Below are 15721 nucleotides of genomic sequence, written 5' to 3'. Positions count from 1 at the left end.
CTGTTAGATGAAACTACCTCTCAAAATTTTAAAGAACAAAAACATATATAGGCAAAAATAAGGGTAAACATGATGAAAGGTTGGAATATGACTGCAAAGATGAAAATTTAAGAAGATTATAAAAGAGGAATTGATAAGATAAGAAATTGGTTGAAAAAAAAAAAAAAAAAAAGAAAGAATTTGATAAGGCTGGAACTAGAACAAAGCCATGGGCTAGATTTAGGGTATATTTTGATCTATTAGAAGTAATTGTATCCTCAAATTAAAAAAAAAAAAACCCTCTATGTATCAAAAAATAAGGTTAAATATAATGAAGGGATAAAATATGACTATAACAATGAAAATTTAAAAAGATTTTTAAAAAGGTATTGATAAGACAAAATAGTTAAAAACCGTTAAAGTAGGGAAGAGGAGAAATTTTTAAAAAATAGAATAAGAAAAAAATAAAATTAAAAAAATTTAATTATAAAAGACTAAGGAATCATGGGGAAAAGCCATGAATTCCACGAATACAGCCATGAATATGCTGTATTCCGCAGCTCTGAAGTTCTACAGTTCTCATTGATCGGTGAACATGGTCTCGGCCAGGTGTTCTCTGATCTTCTGCGTGGAGGGGCCTGTTGCCGTGATTCTCAAATGTCTTTGCTTGAGGCAGAATTGCACCGCCCTTGCCAGGGGCCGGGCTAAGTAATCTCAGGTTCGTGCTCAGGAGCTTTTGTTCCCTGAGCGCTTTCCGTAGAGCTCTGGAGGGCGGGAATGAAGATGGCGGCGCCCAGTCTGCCCCAGGGAGCTGAGAGGTTGGGGCCCCACTCCTCAGTGCGCCCTTGGAGAAAAGCCGTCAGCGCCTCCCGTCTCTCTAGTCTCTGGCCAAGCTCCGAGCTCACCGGCCTGTGAGCGAGCGTCTCTGTCTCTGGCGCTCGGCCCTGTTTGAAGTCTCCAAACCCAGCGGATTCCTGCTGCGCTGCTTCTCCCAGAGGAGGAAGGTAAGCATCCCCGGATCTGCAGCTTGTTCTGTCCCTGCCTGAAGAGCAATGACCCTACGTTGTCTGGGATCGCAGTTTAAGGGACCCTGGAGCTGCCAGCTCACTCCTCGGCTCCGTCTCTGCCGTGGACTCCCCCACTCTGATACCTGGGGGTTCTGCCTCACGCAGAGGCCCCTGGTCTTTCTGTGACCCTGCGGATCCTGAGACCACCCTGTCCCTGCAAGGGCCACCCCCTGACAACCCCCCCGCCCCCCCTTAGCCTCTGGAGCGATGTCCCTCGGTGGAGCAGACTCTTAACAGTCCCGTTTTTGTGCTGCGCGTCTCCACCGCTTGCTGGGAGCTGCCCCTCCCCCCTCAGTCTCTATTCCCTTATGTCGCCTTGGATTCACTAATCTGCACGTCCTACCTTCTGGAAAGTGGTCACTTTTCTGTTCTTCTCTTCTATCTCCTGTTGAGTTTGTAGGCGTTCAGAACAGTTTGATAACGACCTAGCTGAATTCCTGGGACCTGACGATATTTAGGTCTCTTACTTCTCCGCCATCTTGCTCCTTCCTCCAATATGGACATATTCTTTTTAGATGATTGTTACACAGTTAGAGTAGGAATTGATGGAACGAAGCCCACACATTGAGTGCTTGCTGTGTACTCACACTCTGGCGGCATGTCACGGTTTCTGTCCTTGGCCCTGACTTGCTCCTGCTCTTAGTTATCAGTGCACTTGATGAGAACAGAAACGTGCAAAAGGGTATAGATTCTGGAGGGACATTGTCTAGTTTTGAATCCTGGCTCTTCTGCTTATGAGCTCCCTGTGACCTTGGGCAGCTTACTTAACCATTTTGTACCTCAGTTTCTTTATCTGTTAAGTGAGAATAATCATGATATCCATTTCATCGCTTTATTATGAATGTTCAGTGAGTTTAAAATGTTTAAAATGCTTAGAATGAGGACCGGCACACAAGAAGCACTAAGTGTTAGCTAAGACCAACATCAGTAATGGTTACACACTGATGACATGCTCACTACATTTACTGAAGAACGGAAGTTGGGAGAAACAATGATATTGTGAAGTATAAACTAAAGTAGTTGATCGAAATGAAGAAGATGAGATTGCGCACAGACAAATAAAAAATCCCATATGCGAATCCTCAAAAGTGAATTGGAGTAGAGTTGGCTTCATTTATTCATTGGCTTTTTAGTCCCAGCGACATGCCAGACACAATCTAAGGTGCTATTTAAGAGAAAGAACCAGAGTTAGAAGGAGTTTTTTTTTGTTTTGTTTTGTTTTTGAAGATTTTATTTATTTATTTGACAGACAGAGATCACCAGTAGGCAGAGAAGCAGGCAGAGAGAGAGAGGAGGAAACAGGCTCCCTGCTGAACAGAGAGCCTGATGTGGGGCTCGATCCCAGGACACTGGGATCATGACCTGAGCCGAAGGCAGAGGCTTTAACCCACTGAGCCACTCAGGCGCCCCAGAAGGAGTTTTAATTTAAGGTTGCATCAGTGGGATCAGGAGTATGTTCTCCAGACCAAGTCATCTGCTGCCCCAGTCAACCACATCTTGGGCTGTGGATTCAATTCTAGCTGCCACATTCCAAGAGAGACATTGGCCACTTGCCAGGTGTTCAAAGACAACCAGTCAGCATGGCCTGGGGATTAGGAACTGTGACTTACACTAAAGGGTGAAGGAATCAGGGACGAGTGGACCGGAAAGAATAAGCATGAGAAGGCTAGCAATAAATTTTCTGGAACAGTCCAAGTTTATGGCTACTGTTTCAGTGTAAATGCAAATTGTGTTCTAGTTCGTACCTAAAATGTGCCCCGATTTAGACAATAAAAATAGGATCTCTCTAATGATGACTTTCAAACATCTTATATGTTTCAATGAGGATGACTTAGACTTATTCCTTATTCCTTATTCCTTATTCCTATTTGTATGTGACAGCAGTGTAACTCAAAATACCTTAAATAAGAGGGCTTATGGGGAGTGCCTGGGTGACTCAGTTAAGCATCTGCCCTCAGCTCAGGTCATGATCTCAGGGTCCTAGGATCGAGCCCCACATTGGGCTCCCTGCTCAGTGGGGAGTCTTCTCCCTCTCCTCTTACCCTTCTCCCTGCTTGTGCTTTCTCTTTCTCAAATAAATAAAATCTTTAAAAAGGAAAAAAAAGGGGGGGTGCTTCTTGGCTCACATAACCAAATGGTGGCAAAGGCAGAAGCACAGTTGCCCATGGAAGGAACTAGAACCAGGGTGTTTTATTTCTGTTTTTCTCCCTTCTCTCCCTTACTCTGCTCCTTACTTCTGCAACAGATTTCATATTCTCCTGCTGCTGCAGGGTGCTCCAAATTGCTATTTATCAAGCTTAGCAACCAGAGAGAAAAGGAGGCTCTTCACGGTCAGGTTAGCCAGGAAAGGACTTTGCCTCAGTGTGTCTGGGTCAGGGGCAAGGTGAGGGGTAGCACAGGGAGGCAGGCAGGGCAGACTAAAATAATAACCACTATAAACTGCTATCAGCCAGTGAAAGGCACACAGAAACAGACTCGAGCTCGGTGTGATTATAAAGGCCACCTCCTAAAGATGAGTTTCTGATCACAGGAGGTGTTTAATTATCAGGTGGGTGACATGTGTAAACGGGTTCATGGTTTGAGTTAAGAATTTGGCTAGACAGTGTTTAAATTTCCATACAATCCCAAGATACTTTCCTTCCATAAATTTTCCTTATGTTTTTACGTACTTCATTACAAAGAATTGACGTTCCTAGTGTAAGAAATGGAATAATCCCCACTTTTTAAAATCGCGTGGAATTCCTAGGGGCCCAAAATGTACCGCAGAACTATTGGAACCAATCCAGTGAAGCTACATAATAAATTTAAAGCGTATTCTCTAGGGATCTTTTGCATTCTGCAGTTCTGTGATTTCAGAAAACCAGTCATAGCAAAGGGAGATCATTTGCTTCTGTAGTACTGAGCATACCTTAGATTATCCCACACTCACTTTGAGTACTAGAGGCAAGGCAAGATTTCTGAACTGACAGTGGTGAGATACGAAAGTAAATAATGAAATATGTAGGAAATAAAAATATTAATTAAGGATTTCACAGTCTCTCTCTAAAAACTTTATTCAGTCTGTTCTTAACAATTACAAAGCAGAGAGATACTATAATGGTATATGCTGTTTTTTATAATCCAGTGGGAATATATTCTCCAAACAAGTAATCTGTTGCCCTGGTCAACCACATCTTGAGACCTGGATTCAAACATAAATTATATATATAATCGTGTATGTGTGCTGTATTACGTGCTGAGTAATGTGTGTGTGTGCGCACTGAGTAGTGGGTGCTGTATTACTCAGGCTGTGCAGGGGAGGAAAAGTTTTCCTCTACCCTCCAGGGTCCCTGGCTGAGACTAAAACTAAACTGACAAAGACAGATTAGCAGAAGAAAAGGATACACATTTATTTAATATAAGTTTTATGAGACAAGGGTGTCTTCTTGAGGAAAAGAGGACCCAGAGAAGGAGCTGTGTATTTTTTTTTTTTTTAAAGATTTTATGTATTTATTTGACAAAGAGAAATTACAAGTAGACGGAGAGGCAGGCAGAGAGAGAGGGAAGCAGGCTCCCTGCTGAGCAAAGAGCCCGATGCGGCACTCGATCCCAGGACCCTGAGATCATGACCTGAGCCGAAGGCAGCGGCTTAACCCACTGAGCCACCCAGGCGCCCGAGCTGTGTATTTTTGTGCTAGGTCTGATGAAAGGTGATGTCACAGAGGACTATGGGAGGTTAAGGAACATGAGGGATGCCTAATAAACTGGGGAAACCCTATTTGTTCAGATATTCTTGGCATCCCTTTGTCTTCAGAGATAAGGATGCTCTTGTCCTCTGGATATGGGAAGGGCAACCTTTCACTCGGGGTTTTATGACCTGTTTCAGGGGAGAACGGAAGGAAGGTAATAAAAGTAACCTTTCTGTTTCTGCTGTTTTCTCAGAACTCCTTCAACTTAAAATATTTAATACGCCGAGGTGCCGTATTTTGGGTAGCAAGTCCTGAACCCCATCACTCTGCCATCTGAAACTTTTCCCCAAATTTCACAGTTCAGAAACTGAGCAGATTTTTTTTTTCATAACCCATCAAACTAGTCTCTTAGTCTTGCGTATTTCCATGAAAACAAAAGAAAAACAAAGCTTCATGTTTAGGACAAACTAGAAACTCAGTTTTTAAGTCCAGGGGGCAGTAAGTCAAGAAGATTTCTAGATGTTGGACTCAAATCATCTTCTGGAGTGAAGGCAGGCAGTGGTAATCCAACAGATTTTTTTTTGGTTTGCAGTTTGAATGCCTCTAGTGATATCCTCAGGGTGGACAGCTTCAGCTTGCAGGGCTGAAGGAAAACCCACAATTTTAACTTTTACTGATTCTAAACCAGAAGGGTAGAAGAAAAAGTGGAAATGTTCATTTGAAGAGTTACAGCCAGATATCAGAGGAAATTAGAATTAAGGATTCAGTCCAGTGTAGAGATAGGTAACAAAAGCTGAAAGACAATAGGCAACAGGGCTACAGTTTAATACCCAAAAGACTGTGCTATGGTTTTCCAACTGAAATACGTATTTTCTCTACAGCTGCCTCCATTTCTATCAAAGATGATCAAAGTAAGACTAATTTGTTTGCAAAATAAATCTAGTCTCATTTAACGTGGTCTGATTGCTTGTGGAAGTGCAGGCAAAAAAAATAATTGAATGGTTGGCTTCTTTTGGAGGGGGGCGAAGGGGATCTGCCTTGTTGGAACTTTTCATAAAGAATCTCAGATTAGACTTTTAAAAGCCTCTTGAGATTTGGAAGCCAAGACAAGTATACTTCATCAGATAGGCCTGTAATACCTATGAATTTCGGTGAATTCTTCTCTTCCTGTCTCCTGAATATCATTCAGTTCCTGGGTCTGCCATGAGGTGAATTTCCTTACTCAACTGGTAAGGATAGAAACCCTGAAAAAAAGGTATCAGGTGATTTTTTTCAAGGGTTTTTTTTGCTTCCATAAGGTCAACCTTAGTTGCCTAAAGGTGTCTGGTGGTATTTTATTCTATGCACATCATTCTCAAATATACCATTCTAGTCAAAGCCCTGATAAGATAAGCAATGTTTCCAATTGCATCCTATTATAAGGACACAAAATCTACAAAAATAGGTTATTGAACTTATGAAAATAAATATATTGCCATGGCAGTAAGAATACTTATTAAGAGTTTCTGATTCTGGAGGGACCGGGTAAGAAGAAAAAGTAATGATTTCATCTTTACCAAACTTTGGCATACTTAACCAAACTCCTGTAAGTTACAGATGGCTTCTGAGAAAAGAGAAAAGTTTTCCTTAAACCTGGAACACAAAACACTAAAGAACCAGTAATGCTTCAAATAAAAAGTTATAAAAAGTCCATTCAGTTCCCTGTAATTCATTCTTATTCTGCTTGATCTTGAATTAGCAGTTCTATGAATTTATCAGCTTTTTCTTTCATTCTAGAAATTCTCGTTTAGTCTAGTGGAATAATCTCAGTGTTACGCCAGTGATTCTGGGGGCAGCCCTATCACCTGTAGCTATTGCAAGGGCTTTCACAGACCCAGTAAGTCAATAACTGCCTGAGAATGACAAAGGGCTTAAAAAGGGGCCACGGTTAAAGATCTGGTAAGAGTTCATTTGATAAGGAAGTTTAGTTATTTCTGTGACATACAACATTTTCATGTAGTAATTGGGCAATGAGGGTACGGACAAATGTCTGTGAACTTCATGTAATTTCTCGAATGTCCATACACCTATAACCTACAAAGGTTTAGACTTACTTCCTATCTGGTGTTGCTCCCCATGTAATTTAACATGCCAAATAAACCTAATTAATGTTCCCATCTCTCCTGTAGGTGGTAAGAGAAGAAATCTTTGGAGATTTCCCAGAGATTCTCTGAGAAAGTTAGTTTGAGGTCAAATGACCCCATTTCATGTTGATTTGGAGAAACCGTACATAATGTCCAGGGTCAGACTTGATGAAATAGGATAATACCTCGTTATAAAATTATCTATATAGCCAAAGTGGCATAAAATACTTCAAAGATAAATACATATGGCTGTATTGTATGAATGTTAAAAAAGAAAAAAACACCTTTGCTCTTTAATGTTGAGAAGGTTGGGGTTTTTTTTGCTGTTGTTTTTTGTTTGGTTGGTTTTTTGTTTTTTTTTAACTAATCAAAGACCTGATAAAGACAACACAAAGATAGGAAAATATTTTAAGACACAAAATCTTGGTTTCTCAGAGAAATTACCTAAAAGGTTAAAAAAACTTTTTGTGGTTTTTTTGTTTGTTTGTTTTTTGTTTTTTTGTAATTTCTTAATCTAAGAAAAGCCTTTTGTTTTAGCAGAGAGAGAAACAAAATTCTAGTTTTGCACCAATGGAATTTGATATTTAGGTCCATTTAAAAAAAAAAAAAGAAAAGAATTTATAAACAAAACTATTCAATCTTAGTAGCTTAACCACATATAAAACTCCTTTTTTGCAACTGCTTACAATTTTCTTTTTTTTAAATCCATTCGGTTTTTTGTCCTATACTTTTTCTTCTTCTCATTCTGGAACAACTAGTCATTCTACTTCACCTTGCTAAAACACATCTTATTTTCCTTGCATATAGGGTTTTTCTTACCCTTATTATTCTCATTAGTCTCATTTATGTACAGTAATTCAAACTTTTAATCAGTAATCTTTCTTTTTCAGTGAAAAGTAGGATGTAAGAAATTTTGAACTGACATATATCATCCTGGAGCTAATTTATTAATACGTCACTTCATAATTTCCAGAGTCATATGTCTTTTTCACTGTAAAATTTATCATGTTTATTAACTGACCCAAATATATCTAGCTTCTCTACACTATATAAAACCAAGATGCCAAAGATAGATAAACTTATATTCAGTCATCAATATTTGAATGTTTTATATTATTTAGGAATAATCTCTATATTCAAATGAATCTTAATCTTTTGGCCTAACTTGGTATAATATAGCTTTAAGGTTTAAAGTCATCAAAGAGTTCTGAAATTTTTAAAATAGATATTATAAAACATAATTTTGTTGAAAAGTTCATTTACAAACTTTTATCCCACTTACATCCACTTGATTTATTTGTTTTTTAACACCTATATTTGAATAACTTATGAAAATTTCATGAGACTAAACAAAGTTAGCCGTCTTCTTATTTTTCTCATTGACAAAGCAGCAAAGTATCAAAATATCATTGAAGCAGAAAACTGAAAAAGTTAAACATATGGTTCTTCCCTCTTTTATTTTTTAACTGCTATGCTTGACATGCATCAAGCAATTCGTTTTTATTGTACATTTTGTTCTTAGGTTGGGTTTATAGTTTTATAATCTTAAACATCTAGCAGAGATAATATAGGTTTGTTTGAATAGTAAGCCTAGGAAGAAAAAAAATGTATGTTTGCATTATATGTAAGGCTGACAACTCTCAAGACATGCCTGTTTTTATTATATGAACAATTTAAAAACTAGCTCTATTTGTCAAAGATTATCCTAGATCATGCGAACTTAAGAAAACATTTGGGTTCGTTGCTGTCTTACTGAGAGTTTTAGAAATACTTAATTTGTGTGAGTGCTCATTTATATCTAAGCCAGTTTGAGTAGAACTTCTTCAGGGAATTTTATAAATTAATTTGGACAGTACAAATGGAAGCCCTATCGCTTTTGTTTTAAAATTTTAGCCATGTGTCAGGTACCTGATGTGTCAGATCTGAAATCTAGTGTCCTTAATATTTAAATGTCCTTCTTTGTCTTAAGTGCAAGACAGTTCTGTTTCCAGCACTCTATCTTTTACAGTATCAGCAAGCATTCTGAGATGAATAAGGGAGGTTTGGAGACTGGTATGGATAGGTGGACTCTGAATTGCTTCATGGGCCAAGTTTCTGGTTTTGTAAAAGACAAAGCCAGTTGTTTCTAATTCTTCAAGTATTGGGTCATTGCCTGAATGATATTAAGGGGCCGGCCCACCCGTCCATTATCTTAATTACCTTCAACTTTGCTTCTTTCTATCAGAGAGAAGCTTTCCAAATAAGGTGTTCTAGATTCAGAACCATGTGCCCTTGGAATGTTTTATTAAATTGTTCTCTGTAGGCTTCAGAATGTTTTTTCCTTCTAAATACATAGTTCCATTTAGCTTAGGAAAAAGGGCTTTTAAAAAAAATAATTTTTACCAAGCTCGGAGTATCAGCCTCCAGTTTGGCCAAGTTTTGACCATAAAAGTCTTTTTTAAAAATTAAGCATTTAAACCAAACTTACATCTATCAAGTAGCTTAAAACCAAAAGCAGCGTTTAACCAGAAATGCAAGAGGCATCCCTAAAGAAGTAGCAAAAGATATCACCCTCCCAAGATCCAGAACCATTCTCAAAGATAGCCAAATGAAAGACAGACTTAGACAATTTTCTTGACAACTGGTAACAGCTATCCTGTATTAACTGCAAAGGGGGTGCAACCCACCTTCTGTCTGGACATATTTTGGGATCTCCAGTCTGACAACTGGCCAAATGCACACACAAAACCAGCACTTGTATGACCTGAAGGATACAAAGCTAAGCCACGGAAAACAAAGGAGATACAAGCAGAAAAACAGTAAACTGTCTCTGGCAGGGAAGGAATTGAGAATCACAATCCAAAGAACTCATTTTTAGACAATCCAGAGTCACAGTGCAAAGAATTAATTTTTAGACAAATGTTTTTCTTCTGCCAATTTGAATATGGAAAGAAAAAGACTCTAGACACCTTAACTCAGCCAGCCCCCATAGACAGAGATCCAAGAGACTGACATGGTCAGAACTCTTACCTTGCGCCAGCGCTGTCTGAGATCCAGGATCTCTTAACTGCAGCTTTTGGACTAAGCAAGGAGTCTTCAAGTGAGCATTTTACATTTGACTAACAGAAACTGAAGCGGGGGAAAAATTTCCTTGACTCTCTTAGGATCTCTGCCTGGGTCTAAAAATTAAACTGATAAGGACAGAGTCACAGGAGACATGCAACAGATTTACTGTAAATTTTACATGACCTAGGGCCTTCATAAGGAAATGAAGACTTGAATAAACAGTATTATGTTGGTTTGACAAAGAGTGGACAGTTGTGAAGTCAGATGGGTTAAGGAGTATGAAGTAAATGTAGTATATGGGGAAACTTTGATTCTGCTCAGTGTCCTTTTGTCTTCAGAGATAAGGATGCTCCTTTCTTCCAGGGACGGACTTCTCACATGAAGGTTTTATGGCGTTTCAGTGAAGAAGGGAAGGTCAGAGTGATCTTCGTGCTTTTGCTATTTTCTCAAACTCCTTCAACTTAAAATATTTAAAATGTCAAGGCACCAGGTTTTGGGGGAGGTAGCATGTCCTGAACCCCATCAGCTGCTGTAAGAAAATATCACAGACTTGGTGGTTTTGAACAACAGAAATTTATTTCCTCCTCGTTCAAAAGGCTAGAAGTTTGAGATCACGGTGTAGCCAGGATTGGTTTCCTCTGAATCGCCTCTCCTTGGGTTGCAGATGACCATCTCCTTGCTGTGTCTTCATATGGCCTTTTCTTTCTGTGGATGTGCCTTCTTGGTGTCTCCTTGTATGTCCTAATTGCCTCTTTTTATAAGTTCACTGGTCCAATTGGATTAGGATGCAGACTAATGACCTCATTTGACTTAATCACCTCTCAAAAGACCCTAGCTCTGAATACAGTCCTATTCTGAGGTATGGGGGGGAAGGGTCCACTTCAACACTTTTTTTTTTTTTTTTTTTTTTTTAGGGAAGGGGAGAGGAACAATTCAGCCCATAACATATGCTTCACCACATTTTATCAAGCTCAGAGTATTGTCAGAATTTCTTTCGCAGAGATAATTTATATTTTTTTCTGATTTGCTTCAAGCCCATTTTTTCCTCTTGTCCCATCTTCTGTGAGGATGGAAGATAGAATGTTAGTCCCCAAACAATAATCTTCCATTGGTCTGTGTGAGATAATCCCACCTCCTCCTCAGCCGACTGTTTTATTCCTTTCACTTCTTCCTATTATGTCCGACCTTCCAGTACCTTCCAGCGCAGAGAACTGCTTCATGGTGCTCCATTGCTGCATTCCCACTGAGTGAGCTGAAGCTCAGGCTTGTTTTCTTCTCATAGAGCTTCCATGTTTATCTCCTGGTTTGGTGTGACTCCTACATTGACATGACTGCTCTAGGTCTTATTTATTATATACTCTTTAACCTAAAAAAATCTCGGTTAAATTTCAATGATACATCATCCTTAAGGTTCTTCTGCAATCTGTTGGAGTGATTTTGGGATTCTCCTTGATAGTTGAAGGAGGTGCTTTCCTTTCATCCATAAAACACAAGCCACTTACTGTGGTTGGTTCTATCCTCCCAACTCGATACTAGGGGAAACTGAGCCCCCAGAAGGTCACGTAAATTGCTATAGCTGCCTATCTACAAGGTGACAAAGTTTTGTTTTTTAACTAGTATGTCTGGCTACAGAACTTAGGATCTTCCTACTCTGTCCTGCAGTAGCAGCATCTCTGAGATACCCATTCTGTATTTCAGTCATTTCCCCAGGGAAATGGAGCCCAGAACTAATGATGTGAGGACCTCTTTTCCTTTGTATGCCATCTCTAGTCAGCCACTGAGTCCTCCTCATTTTCCTTTCGTGCTTTTACTTTGCATGTAGTTCTTGCTGCCAACATTAAACTCGGGCCCCGTGTTGCTTACCTGTTGCCCATTTGATATCCTCCTGATTTGTCTCTTAGTTGGTCTCTCTCTTCACTCATCATTTCTGCTTCTAAAGCAACTTTTCATCCTGTGGGTCCTCTCTCCCATGGCTCGTTTGCCTTTTCGTTATCTAAGAAAGTGTTAGGGACCATGATGTCCCTTCAAAATTCATTATTGAAGTCCTTAGCCTCAATGTGACTGTGTCTGGAGATGGTCTTTACGGAGGTAATTAAGGCTAAATGAGGACATAAGAGTAGGGTCCTGATCTAATATCCATGACGTTCTTACAAGAAGAGAGACAGACAGACGTGGTCTCACACTGAGGCAAGGTCATGGGAACATACATCATGCAGTGGACAGCCTGTCGGTCAGAGAGAATCTTCAGGAGAAACCAAACCTGCCAGCAAGATGTCAACACCCTGCACTTGGTCTTCCAGCCTCTTACTGTGAGAAACACACTTCTCCTGGTTAAGCCAACCAGTCTGCAGTGCATTGTATGCAGCCGCAGCCAACAAGGGCAGGAAGAAAGTGTGAGTTCCTCATTCAGAAACCAAAAATTTGATTACCTTTTGTTCACCTCCCGCATTAGAGTGCTTCCCGTTTCAACAGGGTTCTTTCTTCCTCAGGCTTTCGTTTCCTCCTCTCCTGGTTTACTTATCTAGAGCCTGTCTTTTAGGAATGAAGTCCAGGCTCCCTCCTGCATCCTAACTGTGAACCCCTGATGGGAACTATGTCTCCAAATTAGTATCTCCTGAATGACCTCATGTGGTATCTGGCTCAGATGCCTAGCAAGTGTCTATTGATTGAGTCATTAATTTATCTAGATGATCATGATATTTTGAGAGCTGCTCTTTTACTGGCTGTTTTGTAGAACCCATTGTTATAAAGTGGAATAGCCCAGACGTTGACAACGGCCTTGCCTTCTAGAAGTGTAGACTGTCATCCAAAGAAAACTTACTCCAACCCCCAATATTTGGAAACAGTGGAATTGTGAAACAAATTCCTTCCCAGAAATGGACCTTTCTGCCATAATTTTCCATTTTCCAGCTTACCCTGGGGTCCTCACCCAGAGTAACAAATAATACTACACACCCACACACACACAGGCGTGCGCATACGTCTGCCCTTCCCAACATGGCAAGAGACAAACAGTAACATTCTCCTCCTAAGTCATATCTAGAAGGGCACAGGGAAACTATGTCTCTATTAAAAAAAAAAAAAGAGACTTTGGGACGCCTGGGTGGCTCAGTTGGTTAAGCAGCTGCCTTCGGCTCAGGTCATGATCCCAGGGTCCTGGGATCGAGTCCCACATCGGGCTCCTTGCTCGGCAGGGAGCCTGCTTCTCCCTCTGCCTCTGCCTGCCTCTTTGTCTGCCTGTGCTTGCTCTCTCTCCCTCTGTCTCTGGCAAATAAATAAATAAAATCTTTAAAAAAAAATTATTATTTATTTATTTATTTATTAGCTCTGCTGATACTTAAACATTTAGTTTCTGGCGGAAAAATTATTTGGGGCAAAGGGGAGAAGCTCTTTTCTTCTTGTTCAACTTAGGGTTAAAATAATGGGAAACGTCTTTCACTCAGCTCCCCAGCTTCTGTGATTATCTGCTACTAAGGATGGGGATGAAGCTTCCTTTCCATCTTTCTTTTCCCTCTGACACCTAAAGGCTTAAGTGTCCCCACCAGCTGGTTTAAGGTATGAGTAGTTAAGGAAGTTGTTTAGAAGCTTGTTAAGTCTTTCCTCAAAGCCAGAGAATAAAATGTACTTTCCCCTCCTCAGCCTTAACAAAGAAGCCCAGCCATTAACATAGGAAAGCCTCTTGTTTGCATTTTTTAACAGCTGACATTTGTACCTTTTCGAGGAAAGTGAAGGGCATCTCATTGCCTCCTTGTTTAAATCAGCCTGGAAATAATGGGGATGATAGGAAAGCCGGGCTAATTTCCTTTGTCTCCTATTCAGCAGATAATGGTGGTCTGTGTGGGGTGTTAAAGGCCAGGCAGCAGCAGTGACCTGGAGATGACTTCATTCTTCTGAGGTTTATCAAAGGCTCCTGTCAGTCAAACTCACGCTGGGAGACTGGGGGATGGCCATCTGGTTCCTTGTTCTTCAGAGAGGAGAAAGGAGAGCCAGGAGGTGAAAAAAATCTCAGCTCGGAGCCAGGTAGAGGGGCGATGCACTTGCAGATGGGTTTAGCAACTCTTACACACAGATGCACAAAAGAAATCAATGTCGGAGTGTGTGTGTGTGAGAGAGAAAGACACACACAGGGAGAGACAGAGACAGAGGGACAGGCAGAGAGACAGAGGCAGACACAAAGAGGTATGACAGCCGGGCCGCTGGGAAGAGGAAGAGAGGCAGGGAGGCTGGGACAGAGACTCTCATTTAAGCCACTGTGATCATCTTGAATGGATTTTAAGTGGAAAGACTGAAGGTCACTCCTGCTGCTCAGGGCGCAGAGAAACCTCTGAATTGTGTCCCCGGCTGCGGGGAGGAAGGGAGTAAGTGCCTCACAGCAGGGAGCTGATTTAATTTAAAGCACAATGTTTCTGTTCTGAAGCCCGACTTCTTTCATCCTAGCCGTGCTGATTACAAGCACTAACAAGGTATTACAAGAGCGCTACCAGGAAAACTTCACCCCCACCCCTCACCCCAGCTCACTTCTGGCCAACCACGATTTCCTGGGGCCACGGAGTAGGGTCTCCCCACGGGGGCCGCCTTCTGGGGTCTGGAAGCTCTTGTCCTCCGGGCGCCCAGGCTTGGGTCTGGGTTAATGTGGGGATTCCTACCAGCAGCTGCAATTGACACAGCCATGGGAAACACATCTTTACCCTGGACTGTTGCGAGTATGGAAGGAAGGAGGCTTTAACACTTCAGAGCTCTTTAAGGACAGAGGCTCGCTCATCTTCCTTCCTTCCGCCATTCCTATTCTGTGAAAACACACACAAAATTGTGTTTTTAGCCATTTCAACCATTTGTAAGCACCCAGTTAGGCGATAGTAAGTGCGATCTCATTGCTGTGTGCAACCATCCACCACCATCTGTCTGAGGATCTCATTTCATCTTTCCAGGCTGAAGCTCCATTTCCAAACACTAACTCCCCCGCTCCCCCTCCTCCCCAGACCTTGGCCACCACCATTCTGCTTTCTGTCCCAGTGCCTTGAATGGCGGTGAGCACCTCCTATGAGAAGAGGCGCACAACACTCGGCCTTTTGTAGCTGGCCTATTTCACCCGGCATGTTTTTAGGGTTGATCGTGTTGTAACGTGTGTCAGCACGTCCTTCCTTCTGAACACTATTCTGTTGTCCGGTCGATCACATTTGATCCATTCATCCACTCAGACAGTTGGGATATTTCCACGAAGACTTTTAAACTGTGCTGTTCTCGCATGTTTTCCCTCCTTCCAACATCAAATGAAGCCAGTGCCTTCCAAATACTATTCGTTCTGTAGACGTTAACAAGGGGAATGAAGACAGGCTTACCAAGTCAATCCTTTAGCTGCCGTCAACGTCTGACCTCACTCTTGAGTGTACAGTCCTGTCACGAAAATGGGGCTGCACGTGTGGTTGGTTTCTGTCTCTTTCAAGTGGTAAGGGCCTTCCATCCAAACAGAGCATGGAGGAAAACTAGAAGATGGGTGAAGAGGGTATATTCCTGCTCTATAAAAAATAAAAACAAAAAATGCTCTTACTATAGAGACTTCTAAAACACACAGAAGTGGAAAGGCTCATCTGAGGAACTTCCCATGAACTTTTCTGCCCTTGGAATCAATCATCAACATGTGACCAATATTTTTCCATTTCTGTCCCTCATACTTCCTCCCCAACCCAGGTCGGTGTTCTTCCCCTAACTTTTTTTATTATAATTTTTTTATTTTTTTATTAACATATGATGTATTATTAGCCCCAGGGATACAGGTCTGTGAATCACCAGGTTTACACACTTTATAGCACTCACCATAGCACATACCCTCCCCAATGTC

The 15721-nt window shown here is 41.1% G+C and overlaps 1 long non-coding RNA gene across 2 annotated transcripts in view; it reads left to right on the top strand.

The window, feature by feature from the left end:
• The first annotated feature begins 757 nt into the window (after positions 1-757).
• The window catches only part of LOC131834793 (uncharacterized), a 164136-nt gene continuing 149172 nt past the window's right edge, over positions 758-15721 (top strand). For both annotated transcript variants that reach the window (XR_009354943.1, XR_009354944.1), the window contains exon 1: positions 758-983. This is a non-coding gene — a long non-coding RNA (uncharacterized LOC131834793). The remainder of the gene's footprint in view (positions 984-15721) is intronic.

This window comes from Mustela lutreola, chromosome 6 (genome assembly GCF_030435805.1).
Source record: "Mustela lutreola isolate mMusLut2 chromosome 6, mMusLut2.pri, whole genome shotgun sequence".
In the NCBI taxonomy this organism is placed as follows: domain Eukaryota; kingdom Metazoa; phylum Chordata; class Mammalia; order Carnivora; family Mustelidae; genus Mustela; species Mustela lutreola.
The sequence above is the reverse complement of the archived record's forward strand: the minus strand, read 5'-3'. Positions and strand labels throughout refer to the sequence as shown.